The sequence below is a fragment of the Micromys minutus genome (genome assembly GCF_963924665.1).
Source record: "Micromys minutus genome assembly, chromosome: 25".
Lineage (NCBI taxonomy): Eukaryota > Metazoa > Chordata > Mammalia > Rodentia > Muridae > Micromys > Micromys minutus.
In genome coordinates, this window is record NC_137960.1 from 43,199,921 (window position 1) to 43,212,696 (window position 12,776).

Below are 12,776 nucleotides of genomic sequence, written 5' to 3' on the forward strand. Positions count from 1 at the left end.
TTGTAATATTTCCTAAACCTTTTGACCAATGAGAATTGAACATTCAAACATTTAAACCTATGGGGGCCACTCTCCTTCCAACCACTGCATCAGCACTAGAAATGTAAGCCTTTGAGGGCCACTGTTCTAAAAAAATCAGCTGATATTATGTGCAGGGAAACTGACACACACACACATATACATATATGAGAGAATATAATAGTTCCCACCTCTAACTGTAAGATGAAAAACCAGGTGGTCCCAGAGGAGCCAGGTTAAATTATTCTTCGTTGTAGTAACAGATCGGCTTTGGGGCTCTGGAGTAATGGAGGCAATCAGTCTGGAAAATGGAGTGCTGGGAAGTTCTGGTGTCTCCCATGGAGAATGAGGCACTGATATCTTAACCACATGAAGTAAAGCATTGCCCTCAAACTCTATCATTGCAAATCTATCATAATGTTACACCTCTGACATTCGTACATTAATTCTAACTCCTGGAACGAAGCTGCACTTTAACACTTGGTGGTTTGTATAAGAATGTCCCCCACCTCCAGGCTTATGTACTTGAAGACTTAGCACCAGGGGTCTGCTTAAAAAGAACAGAAGGATTAGGACACCTGTCCAGGTTTGAGTAGCTGTGGTCCTGGTGGAAGAAGGGTTACACTAGAGATGGGCTTTGAGGTTTCAAAAGCCACAGCCAGGCCCAGTCTCCCTCTGTTTTTCTTGGTCTGTCGATTAGGATGTGGCTCTCAGCTATTTCTCCTACAGCATGTCTGCCTGGGTGCTGCTCTGCTCCCTGCCATAATCAAATAGATTAGAACTTTGAAACTGCAAGCAAACCCTAATTAAATATTCTCTTTGGTAAGAGTTGCCTTGGTCATGCTGTGTCTTCACAGCAATAGGACACTGACTAAGACAGTTGTTTTGTTTATATTGTAAGGGCCTTGAGTTGTAAATAATTTAGGAGCCAATATGTTGGTGAAAGGGAAAATGTCTAGTTATAAAATGGCATTTGTTTAATAGCTCTAAGTCCCAAAACATATTTTCCAGAGAGTCCTTTTGAATAGTGGAAGAAGAGATTATCAAGTCCAAAACAATTGTGCATGTGCTATATGAACTACAGATGTGCATCGTTACACCTGCAAGCCTGTGTGACATCAAACACTCATCCCATATTCCCAGGTCAAAGATCTTTGTCACCATCCATCATTTATAAAGCCAATACTATGCACATGAAGTCTTCCACACTTCAATATTTCTGGGTTAATACAAAGTTCTCCCTATTAATTTTCTTTCAGGGGGCAGTAGTTAGGTGAGACAGGATCTCATTAACTCATAATCTTCCTGCCAAAGAATCCAAAATGCTCAGATTATAGGCCTGTGCCACCAAACCACACAGGAGTATCCTTTTACTGTGCATTAGTATATGTGAGTGAGTGTGTGTGTGTGTGTGTGTGTGTGTGTACCTGTGTGTGAATATAAATATATATGTGTATAGAGAGAGAGATACATGTATGTGTATGTGTCTGTATGTGTGTGTATATTTTTATGTGTGCATATAGAGAGATAAAGATATGTATGTATAGATATGTGTGTCTATATATACCTGTATTGTGTGTACATGTGTTTCTGTATGTATATATAGATATATATATTCATGTATATGAATAAATAAATATATGCATATGCGTGTCTGTATGTTATATAATTTTATGTGTGGGTATATGTAGATATATGTGCTTGTGTATATTTATGTGTGTGCATATGTGTACATGTTTGTGTATATATGTGCATATATATGCAAATGTGTATGTATATGTATATATATATATGTGTGAGTATGTACAGATATGTGTATTTAGCATAAACATATCATTTTAACCATAAATTGTAGTAACTGGCCTTCTATAACCCATTCTCCTGTTACTGCCTCCTAAGTACTGCTACTACAGGCCTGCACAGCCATGCCCAGACTTAAGGGGACTCTTTTTCATCATGTCAATAACTGTCTTGCTCAAAAACCTAGTGATCACTCACTGCCCACAGGGCACAGGCCAAAGAAGGCTTTTTCTTTGGCTTGACTCAGTCACTTACTCAATTACTCCCTCAAATGTCATGTGACCACAGCACAGCAGCCACGCCTAAGCCACTCATTAGTCAATTCTGTTTTAGTGTGTGGAGGAGTAAGAGACTCCTGATGCAGAAGCACCTATTGTTTACCTACTAGGTCTTAACAAATGCTCTAAACAAAATTATTTCAAAGAAGGTTATTCACACACCCACACAGAGTAAGAGAAGTCAAGTGGCCTGGTTCTTCATGCTGCCATGGAAAACCATGTACAGCTTGGCAACACATTTCTCAACCCCAAAGAGAATTAAGTCCCCCCATGGAAAGAGTTCTCTAGAAATTGCATCATTTACACACACACACACACACACACACAAGCACCTTTTTTTCTCTCACACACATTCATATCTACATACATACAGTCACATTCATCATCAAATAAAACTCAGACAAATGTATGCGCCCCTTTTGTTGGCTTCTAGGAATTTAGGAGTTGAGCATCCATGTTTGGCTTCCTCTGTTTCTCACTTGCTTTTTAATCTAGAGGCAGCTTCCTAAGACCTAATTTTAGCAATAGAGGAAAAAGTCTGTACCCAACTTTGAGTCTCATTACAAACTCATCTAATATTATGCCCAGGGACATCACCACCAAATAAAGCTCAAGTTCTCTGAGCAAAGGCACCTCTTGCTTGGTACCGTCCTTTCTGAGAGCAGGGCTTGCAAACTCCACCGTTTTCATCTGGGGCTGTTAAAGGCTCACCCTAGGCCTGCAGGCCACAGAATTAGCAGAGCTCAAGTGATTTGCAAGAACAGGGACATAGGAGCCAGACAACGCTTTAGTGAGGATTAAATGATATAACGTGTTAAGTGTCAAGGGTCAAGGGAACAGACAGTGAAATTGTGTTAAGCCAGTGTTGGTTACGCTGCACCTCCTCCATGTAAAGACACAATTCCTTCCCCCACCACTCCTTCCCTCTTCCTGCATTTCCTCCTCCATGGTCATCTCTTTATTCAGCCTTTTTTTGCTTTACATCCTGTGATCTTGAAAAATCTGCTCTTACCTCCTGTGACCAAAGTCAAATGACTGATTGATGACTTAAGATATGCTTCCCACTCAACTGTCATTAATCAGACTTTTTGCAGAGACACTGAAAGCTGTTTGTCTATGATGCTGTGGTTTGTGGGCTCCAGAATCAGGCAACTTTTACCCAGATTTCCCATTCTCCATTCAACTGTTGTGTGACTGGGGCAAGGGACTTAGCACTTCTGCATTTACACACACATACACACACACACACACACACACACACACACACAAAGAACCAACCTCTCTTGTGGTGTTGAGTATTTGCATAAGCAAGTCCTTGAATTCAAAGTCCAAATACCAAAATCAAATCAAATGCAAAAAAGAGAAAAGAAAAAAAATCATCCTAGCATGTGGTAAACACTAAAACAGAAACAAATTAAACAAACAAACAAACGAACAAACAAATCAACAGAGGATGCACTTAGAAAGCTCTGCATACTGAAAATACTGGAATTCAAGTCTGATGAAGATACAGGCTGTATGCAACTTTGATCAGAACCCAGTACAGAGTGGGACTTCTGATGTTTGTTGTATGAGTAAGCACATAAGCAATGTGTAGATAATGAAAAGCTTATTAATCTTTCATTTAAAAGCATACAAATAAAGAAAATGTTCTCCAAACACTATATCAAACCAAAGAAATACCACAGTATAAAAATTATACATAAAAATGAGGGAGATTTATACCTAGAATGAACAGATAGTTCAACACACACAACCAAAAACACAATTGGTAAATCACATTTATAAAACAAAGGACAAAGATAATTACCTCTACAGACAATATATCATATGTCAGCCTTAAAATACAAGGCCATCCTGTTATTTGTCACAATATATACAAAGACATTTTGCTTAGTTTGTGTCCTGGTTAATTTATTACCAACTTGATACAAGCTAAAATCATCTAAGAAGGAAACTCAAGGATGAAAATGTCTCAAACCAATTCCTATAGGCAAGTCTATAGTCTGTGAGATATTTTCCTGATTAATGATTTCTGTGGAAGGGTCCATTCTCCTGCAAGCAGTGCCACACGTGGCCAGGTGCTACTGAGTAGTATAAATAAACAAGCTGAGAAACACTTGGGGAGCAAGCCAGTAAGTAGCACTCCCATACAACCTCTGTGTCAGTTCCTGCCCTGAGGTTCCTGCCTTGAGTTCCTGCACCATCTTCTTTAATGAAGTATTTTGATCTGTCAGATGACAAAATGAACGGTAAATCCTTCTATTTTTGCATAGATTTTTTTCTGCAAAGAAAAAATACTACATTTCTTGCCAAAGAAATAAAAATATATTGCTTATGTACCATAGTCTAAGGCTACCTTGGTTGAGTACAAGGGGACCAACGGAGCAAGAGATAGTCTCAAAACCAAATAGAGGAGGAAGCAAGAGAGGTAAACACTTATATTGAAGATATCACAATGTTATAAGCTGCTTCAGCTTCTTCAAGCACAGTAATAAAACCCCACATAAGGACCAGAACATAAGGTGGAAATTGATTTGTAACGTCTTTTGTGGGTACAATCACATGCCATTGTAATGAGAGAGAAAATAGTTAGGACTCATTCATTTCAAGATTGTTTTTATAATCTTGGCATGGCAGTAGGCAGGGTTTATTAGAGGAACAGAAACAGAATTAATAAGAAGCACATATATATTATAAAAAGGCATTTATTGAAGTAACTTAGACCAAAAAAGGAGAGTCCTATAACTTCCATTTGCAAACTGGAGAAGCTGAGAATCTCATAGACACCTCAGTTCTTGAAGTTGAGAGCTGAGAAGATTCCTGAAGAGTTACTAGTCTTCAATAAACATAGGAATACTGAAGAAGCTGGAGTCAGAAGAAGTCTTATGTCAGCAAAGGGTGTTCACTACAAGAGCCCCAAACCACAACAGCAGAGACAGATCCACATACCTGCAAGAAGCAGAGGCAGACAACACTGCCCATTTCTTTGGATCTATGTATCTGGGCCAGCCCCTGATAGGTGTGGCTCACTAGGGAGTGTGCCCTTTCAGTTAAACCTTTCCAGAAATTTTAGACTGTATCAAGGTCATGATCAAGATTAGCCACCACTCTCACCACACAGGACTTTATTCCACATTAGTTGAGAAAAATGTAGCTCAGAGACCCAAATAAATAGAGACTGGTTTTGGTCATGTAACTGAGAACTCCAGGAAAAGCCATGACTGTTTTCTGTCCTTTACTCGGGAAATAACATCTGTTCTCAGCTATGATAAACCAACAGCTTTCTCAACAATGTTAAGCTTTATTGTACTGTCTTGGTGTCTTTCCCAGTTGTGTCAGTAAATAGCCATTAGCTGACATGGTGGATACCTGGGATCACATGACCATTCACATGTGTCATTTCTGACTAGAGTAGTCTCTGTAGGCCACACATACCACCTGTCTTAGTCAGGGTTTCTACTCCTGCTCGAACATTATGACCAAGAAGCAAGTTTGGGGAAGAAAGGGTTTATTCAGCTTACACTTCCATATCGCTGTTCATCACCAAAGGAAGTCAGGACTGGAACTCAAGCAGGTCAGGAAGCAGGAGCTGATGCACAGGCCATGGAGGGATGTTACTTACTGGCTTGCTTCCCCTGGCTTGCTCAGACTGCTTTCTTATAGAACCCAGGTCTACCAGCCCAGGGATGGCACCACCCACAATGGGCTGGACCCTCCTCCCTTGATCACTTGTTGAGAAAATACCTTATAGCTGGATCTCATGGAGGCATTTCCTCAACTGAGGCTCCTTTCTCTGTGATAACTCCAGTGTGTGTCAAGTTGACACAAAAACAACTAGTATACCACCATACACCAGATGGAGAGCTCTATCTGAACAACTGGGCCAAAATGAGGAAGACTCCCCAAAGACTAGTGAGCATATGACATACAAAAGAAAGGAGAATGTATAGGCCGCACAAGCAATAGGCATACAGCCCAGGGTCCCTTTGACTTAGAAAGGGAAGGAAGCAGTGGAGGGCATATGTTGGTCAGCCCTAGAATGCACACTTCATTAGATTGTCTCACCCAATTTAGAGCAAAGAATCCAGACAATGGGAGGTCAAAAGCCCTGTACCACGAAGTGTTTTGGAAAAAGTAAAAGCCAACACTCCTTTGTTTAAAAAGAGGAAGTTGCTGTCATTCAAGTACCCAGAAATAGAGTATATTTATCTCTGAGTATCCACTGCTCTGTATATATTAAAGATTATTATAGATTGAAAGACAGCAAAGACAAATAGACATCAATTTTGTGTAGAAAGGAAGACATGTAATTTGATTTAAAACTATGTGATAAATTCGAATTTTAAAGTTCACACTTATACTGGCAGGAGTTCTTTAGACAAGTCATGTAAATGCATTCACATGATGTGGGAGTAAGAACCAGGGTGGACCAGATACAAATTTTATTGCTATGCTGTTTTATTTTCTTAGCACCTGCTATGAAAATTTTTAATTCCAAATGATTCAAAATCAACAAGATATAGATAGATGATAGATAGATAGATGATAGATAGATAGATAGATAGATAGATAGATAGATAGATAGATAGATAGATAGATAATGCTGGTCTCTAGTCTTAGACCTGAGGAGCTAGAAGCAGAAAAATTAGGAGTTATAAGCCTAACCTCTGCTGTACAGCAAGTTCAAAGCCAGCCAAGGATATATTGTGAGACCCAGTCTCAAACAACAACAAAAGACTCCCCTTCTTAAATCACCCTCAAGTCCACACTTCTGCAGAGTCTTCAGAGGATGGTAAAAACCAGCATGAGTTTATCTGTCTGCCTTCACACCTGTTTGGCCTCACGACTCATGCGTCCAAACTGTAAGTTGGAAATGTGAGCAGAAGTCTATACGGTAGGCTTTTATGATTAATCATTGGCAGAGAAATGATCTGTGGATATTGTTTTGAGGCCTGACTCTGAAATCCAGGTTGGCCTTAAGTTTATAGTCATGTTCCTGCCTCAGATTCTCAAGGGTTAGTATTAGAATAGTGAGACTCTTGTTGCAAAATAATTCCTTAAATAAGATTGCAGACTTCTAAAATGGGTATTACTGTATGGGGAGTCTGTGCAAATCTGTAATGTAGTACTCCAGAGGCCAAGACAGACTGATCATGTACTTAAGATTTACTTGAGCTACATAGTGAGTTTCAGGCCAGCCTGGCTATGTAAGACCTGCATTTGCAGCTTTATCCTGATGGGCAGGTACCTTCAGTGAAAGAGACTGATCTCTCAGTTCTCACCATCAGAGATAAGAAGTTGGACCACTATACATAGTTATGGGGTAATCCCACAATAAATTCTTGAATAATCAACTAGGCCATTCTCTCAACTCAAAATGGACTTTAATGATCACGGATGAATAAAGAACAGTCTCTGTCTTGGTACTCCAGAAGTTCAAGGCCTGCCTAGGCTACAGAATGAATTTAACACTACCCTGGGCAATTTGGTGAGACACCCTCACAATAAAATGTTTAAGATTGCCGAGGTCATAGCTCCAGGGAAGAATGTTTGCCTAGCATGGGCAGTAATGCCCTAGGTTCAATCCACAGTATGCGGTATGCATACAAATTAAGAAAAAGGCTTCTGTGGGCTGGCAGCTCAGGAGTGGAGTTTTTCCTTACCATATGCAAGGACCTGGGTTAATACCCATACTACAAAGAGTAAGATGAACGATGTGCTAGATGTGTTAAGATGATCGATGTGCCTTAGATATTTCATTCTAGTCTTTAACCAACTTTTTTCCTTAGACATGAAAAGCTGGTTTTCAGACGCAGGCCTGTAATCCCGACTCCTCGGGACACTGTAGCAAGAGGATTGAAGCTTCAAAGGCAGCCCGGATACAGACTCAGTGGAAAATGAGTTGGACAACTTAGTGGGACGCTGTCTGAAAATGGAGAGTGGTACCTGCCTAACATCTATGAAGCCTTGGGCCAGTGCCTAATTGCCTAGTAAAGAAAAAGAAGGAATGTGGGTGACAGATAGAGTTGGGGTAGGAGTGGGGAGGATAGAGTACAGAAGAGGGAGGAAATGAAAGAGGAGAAGAAAGAGGTTTTCCTTTTATATGCCCATCAGTCTTTTACCTAAAAGTTTCTCATTCAACATTCATAAAAAAATTTCAGAAAAGTTTTTTCAGTGTAAACAAAGATATTAATTCTGTAAGCATGTGCACAGCTCAAGATGTATAGTACCATAATAATAATAATTTCAACTATCTAATAATTCTCTTTAAAGTTTATTTTAGTAGAGGGATATTTTTATTTCCAGGGTCAGAGGAAAACTTTGGGAGATTTCCTTCTTTCCCCATGTCTTGAAGCTCAGTTTATGTTTTATCTTGTGGATAATTGGCGTGCTCTAGGCTAGCTGGCTCTTGTCCGAGGCTGTGCCTTAGGAGTTTTTGCCATAAGAGTTCTAGGATTGCAGATGTGCACCACTGTATCCAGCTTTTTACAAGAGTCCGGGAATCAGAGCAGCAGGCCCTAAACTCATTGAGCCATTACTTAATAATCCTTGGTATCCCCTATTTTGCTGCTGTTTTCTGGTTTAGATTTTAACTATACCCATCCAGTTTCTCAAGATGTCTCCAGTGCCCTCCTACTTCTAGAAGGCTGCTTTGGTGGCAATGGGCGTAACTTCCTGGTAGGCTTTCCCAAGGGTCCTTTGTTCGGTCACTATTTACAAATCACCTTCTTAATTTTTCCTCTGCAAATAGAGCAACGGAGAGCCGGTGTCATATTAGCGGTGCTCAGATGGTGTGTGCGTATGAAACATCGTCCTGGATGAACCAGACACTGTAAACTCAGTTTTCCCTAAGTCAGTACAGTAAGGAGGAAAGTACCTTCTTATAACTGAGGAAGCAAAGGCCTCTGGACTATCAACTGCCACACGGGTGACACAGCTCTGCTTACATCTTTCTATTGCCATTTTTGCTTTCCCAGTCACTGTTAGTAGAACAGAACATATTCAGATAGGCAGTGGAGACTGTTCCTGCTACCGTTCATACCTTGCCTCCCATTGAGTCCATACACTGTGCCAACTATTAGCAGAGATAAATTAGGACTCTGCAAAGAAGAGTCAATGAAGTAAAGTCAGTTCAATTCAAGTTGGTTCAATCCACTGGCATATTGAAGGAAATTTTATTTTTTTCATTCTCTGCTAGGTTCTTGTGTGTGTGTGTGTGTGTGTAGGGGGAAGGGAGAGAGGGAGGGAGAGAGGGAGGGAGGGAGGGAGGGAGGGAGGGAGGGAGGGAGGGAGGGATGGAGGGAGAGAGGGAGGGAGGGGAGATTGAATATAAGGCATCTGTGAAGGACAGATGACATGTGGTTGTTTTCATCTATTGCTTTAATATTTAGAGACAGAATCTGTCACTGAATCTGAAGCTTAATAACTGGATGGGATGGCTGATTATTAAGCCCCAGAAACCCTCTAATTCCCATCTCCTGGGACTGGAATTGTGTTCCAGTTCACCCCACACAGCAGAGTTCCATCTTTCTCTTTCTGCTCCCTTCCTCTTAAAGTTGACTCTAGTGTATGCAGAGGTTTCCTTTGTTTTGGTTTAAATGTTTGTTTGTTTTGTTTTCTCTGTATAAGTTATTTTGTCTGCATGTACACATATGTGCCACATGCATAAGTGGTACCTTCACAAGCCAAAACAGGGCTTTGGATGCCCTGGAACTAGAGCCATCATCATGGAACCAGGAGTCTTGGGTCTTCTGAGAGCAACAAGTAGTCAGTCATAAGTCCAGCCTGTATATGGGGTTTAACAACGACATACATCCCTCAACCTGCCTGTGTCAGTCTGCTGTGACAAGTTATGACAAGCCAGAATGACATGAGTACACACTTCTACCCACAGAGGACAGATGTCTCACGGGGCCTGCATCCCTCCAGAGTACAGTTTCGTGCCTTTTCCAGCGTCTGGGAGTTGACTACAGTTTTGTCCGTGCTCCCTTCCTGCATATTTGAAGCCAGTCTCTGCCTCACTGTTGTGCTTCTCTCTCGGCTGACCAGAACAGAGTAATCAGGACTCTGACACACTGTGACTCTTTGTTTTCACTTACATAATCAAGAGGGCTCTCCCATCCCAATGCCTGACCTATAATCACATTTTTAGAAAAAACAAAAGGAAACAAATTCGTACAAGGTAGTGGAAGTTGGAGTGTGAATACTGGGGTGGGGTCATTGCTGTGCCCTCTATGCTGACTGCCTTTCACTTGCCTCACCGGTGAGGCCTTTTGGGTTGCTGTCAGAAGAGGAGCTGACACATGGAAGGGGCCTAAAGCCACACGGAGCACACATTTTTATAAACAGCGGTACCACAGTGCAGAGAATGGTACTGTTGATTCAGACAAGTGGGGATTGTGGGGAAACCCAACAGTGCTGAAATAAGACTGAAGTCATATCCAAGGATGGGCAGCCACAATCCACCTGGAAATATTCAGTAAATTCTGAGGAACAAAGGTGAGTGTGGGGTGCTTTTATTTGATGAGACATGATGAGTCATCTTACCTTAATTATCTTTCTGCAATTATAGTAAAATTGATTATATTATATGATATATTATATATGATTGATGTACAGTGCATAATATATGGTATATGGTGTGTGATATATGGCATATTATATATATTATCTATTATATATATATCAATCATATGTTATAAACATATAGATATGAATAAGCATGGTACAGAAATGTTAAGAGTGCTTTTTGTAAATCCAGGCTCTAGTTTAAGAAAGGCTCTGTCTTACAAGGTAGCTAAACCAGGTAGGTACAAAAGAGAAAGAAAACAAGAAGAGTGTTGGAACAGTTAACAGGGCCCGTGTAAGTCAGGTTTGATGACTCGTGTCTGTTATTAAAAGGGCTCAGTTCAGAAGCCCAACCCAGAGAAAATAGCAAGATACTGCTTCAAAAGGAAAATAGCATCTGTCCTCACCTCTCATCCTACGGAGAGCACAGTTCCAAGAAATAAATTGCTTTTCCAACTGACAGTGACCGGATGTAGCAAAGCAAAGAAATGGATTGTTTTCCAATAAGTTTCATTTAAACTTTTTAGATGATTTATTTACTTTATTTTATGTGCATTGGTATTTTGTCTGCATGTATGTCTGGGTGAGGGTTTCAGGTCCCCTGGAGTTACAAAAGTCTGTGAGCTGCTGTAGAAATGCTGGGAATGAACCCAGGTTCTCTGCAAGTGCAGCTAGTGCTCTTCACCCCTGAGCCATGTCTCTAGCACCAACTTTCCAAGAAAATAGTGTATTATTTTTCTTCTGTTATTTTACTTTGTGCTAAAGTATATTTTATATTTCCTCAGTACATTTGGAGTCTAAGAACTTTCTGTCTGCCCAGCATGTCTCATTTGAAGCTCTGTTCAATACCAAAACATTTCAAGGAATTTTCTGTAGTTAATCTGTTCTTAATTTAAACCACAATTTAAGTACCTAAGTGTTAGAAGAGTTTCCACAGTGAAAGTTAAAGTCCTCAAAGAAGTATGGAAAGGACTTCGTGTACTCCTGACGTTAACCTTGCTATTTAAGCGAAGTCACTTGGATAAAGATTCCCGGAGAATGTAGCTCACCATTAATCTGGCAAACCATGTGTCAACTCCAGAACTTAGTTCTACATCAAATATTAAAGCAAACTGTGGAGAGACTGTCATTTTATGATAGATCGATCATCTACAATTTACCTTTCTGGGTTTATTATATGAAAGTTCTACAGAACTTTGTCCTCAAAACTGGTGGATAACTATAGTGACATCAGTCAATTTGTTACAGTGGATAGCACTCAGGTAAAACTAACATGACTGGCTTCAAACCACAGTGTTTGTTTTGCTTTGTTTCTCTTCACAGCTGTAGAGTTTGAACATAGGTAGGTGTATGAAAAAAGCCCACATGCAATTCATGAGTGTGAGCTATTTCACAGATTTCCTTGATAACAGAGAGCAGAGATGCAATATGTCTTAGCTAGAAGGTGCTGGATTCTCATTAACAAGTGACTGATATCCAGCTGCCAGAGCTCCGACAAGTGCATACAGACACACATTCCATAGAACCTGCTGAAGGCAGCATATAGAAGCCTTGTAAACATGTCAGGAAGACACACATCTGTAACCTCACTTCTTCAGAAGTGGATGTAAGAGGATAAAGGTGTTGGGGTCATGTCAACTACACAGCAAGCTGAGGCTAGACACTGTCAGAAAGTTGGGATATGGTGATAACTCATGAACAGACTAGTTAAAGGGAAATTTATACTATTGATTAACCAAAACCATAGAGACCGGATTGAATTATTTTCTGAGTAAAGAAACTGAAAAACTGTTGCCCAAGGAAACTGGAAGTTTACTTGACTATATGGGGATAGAAAAAACAAACAAACAAACAAACAAACAAAACCTCAGTCTAAACCGATCAGCTTCCATAAAAATTAAATTTTTTTAAAAAATACAAGTGCTGAAAAAAAAGCTATATAGTGATGAAAAAATCTACAGTGTGAGGAACCTTGTGTCTGTGAGCAGAGTCAGCCCAATGGAGTCATTTAAAACATCACTTGGTGATTCAAAAAAGATCAGTTCCAGAAGAAAAACAGGTGGGAAAGTAGGCTGTCCCTACATGCCAAACAATGATAGCTCAATAACA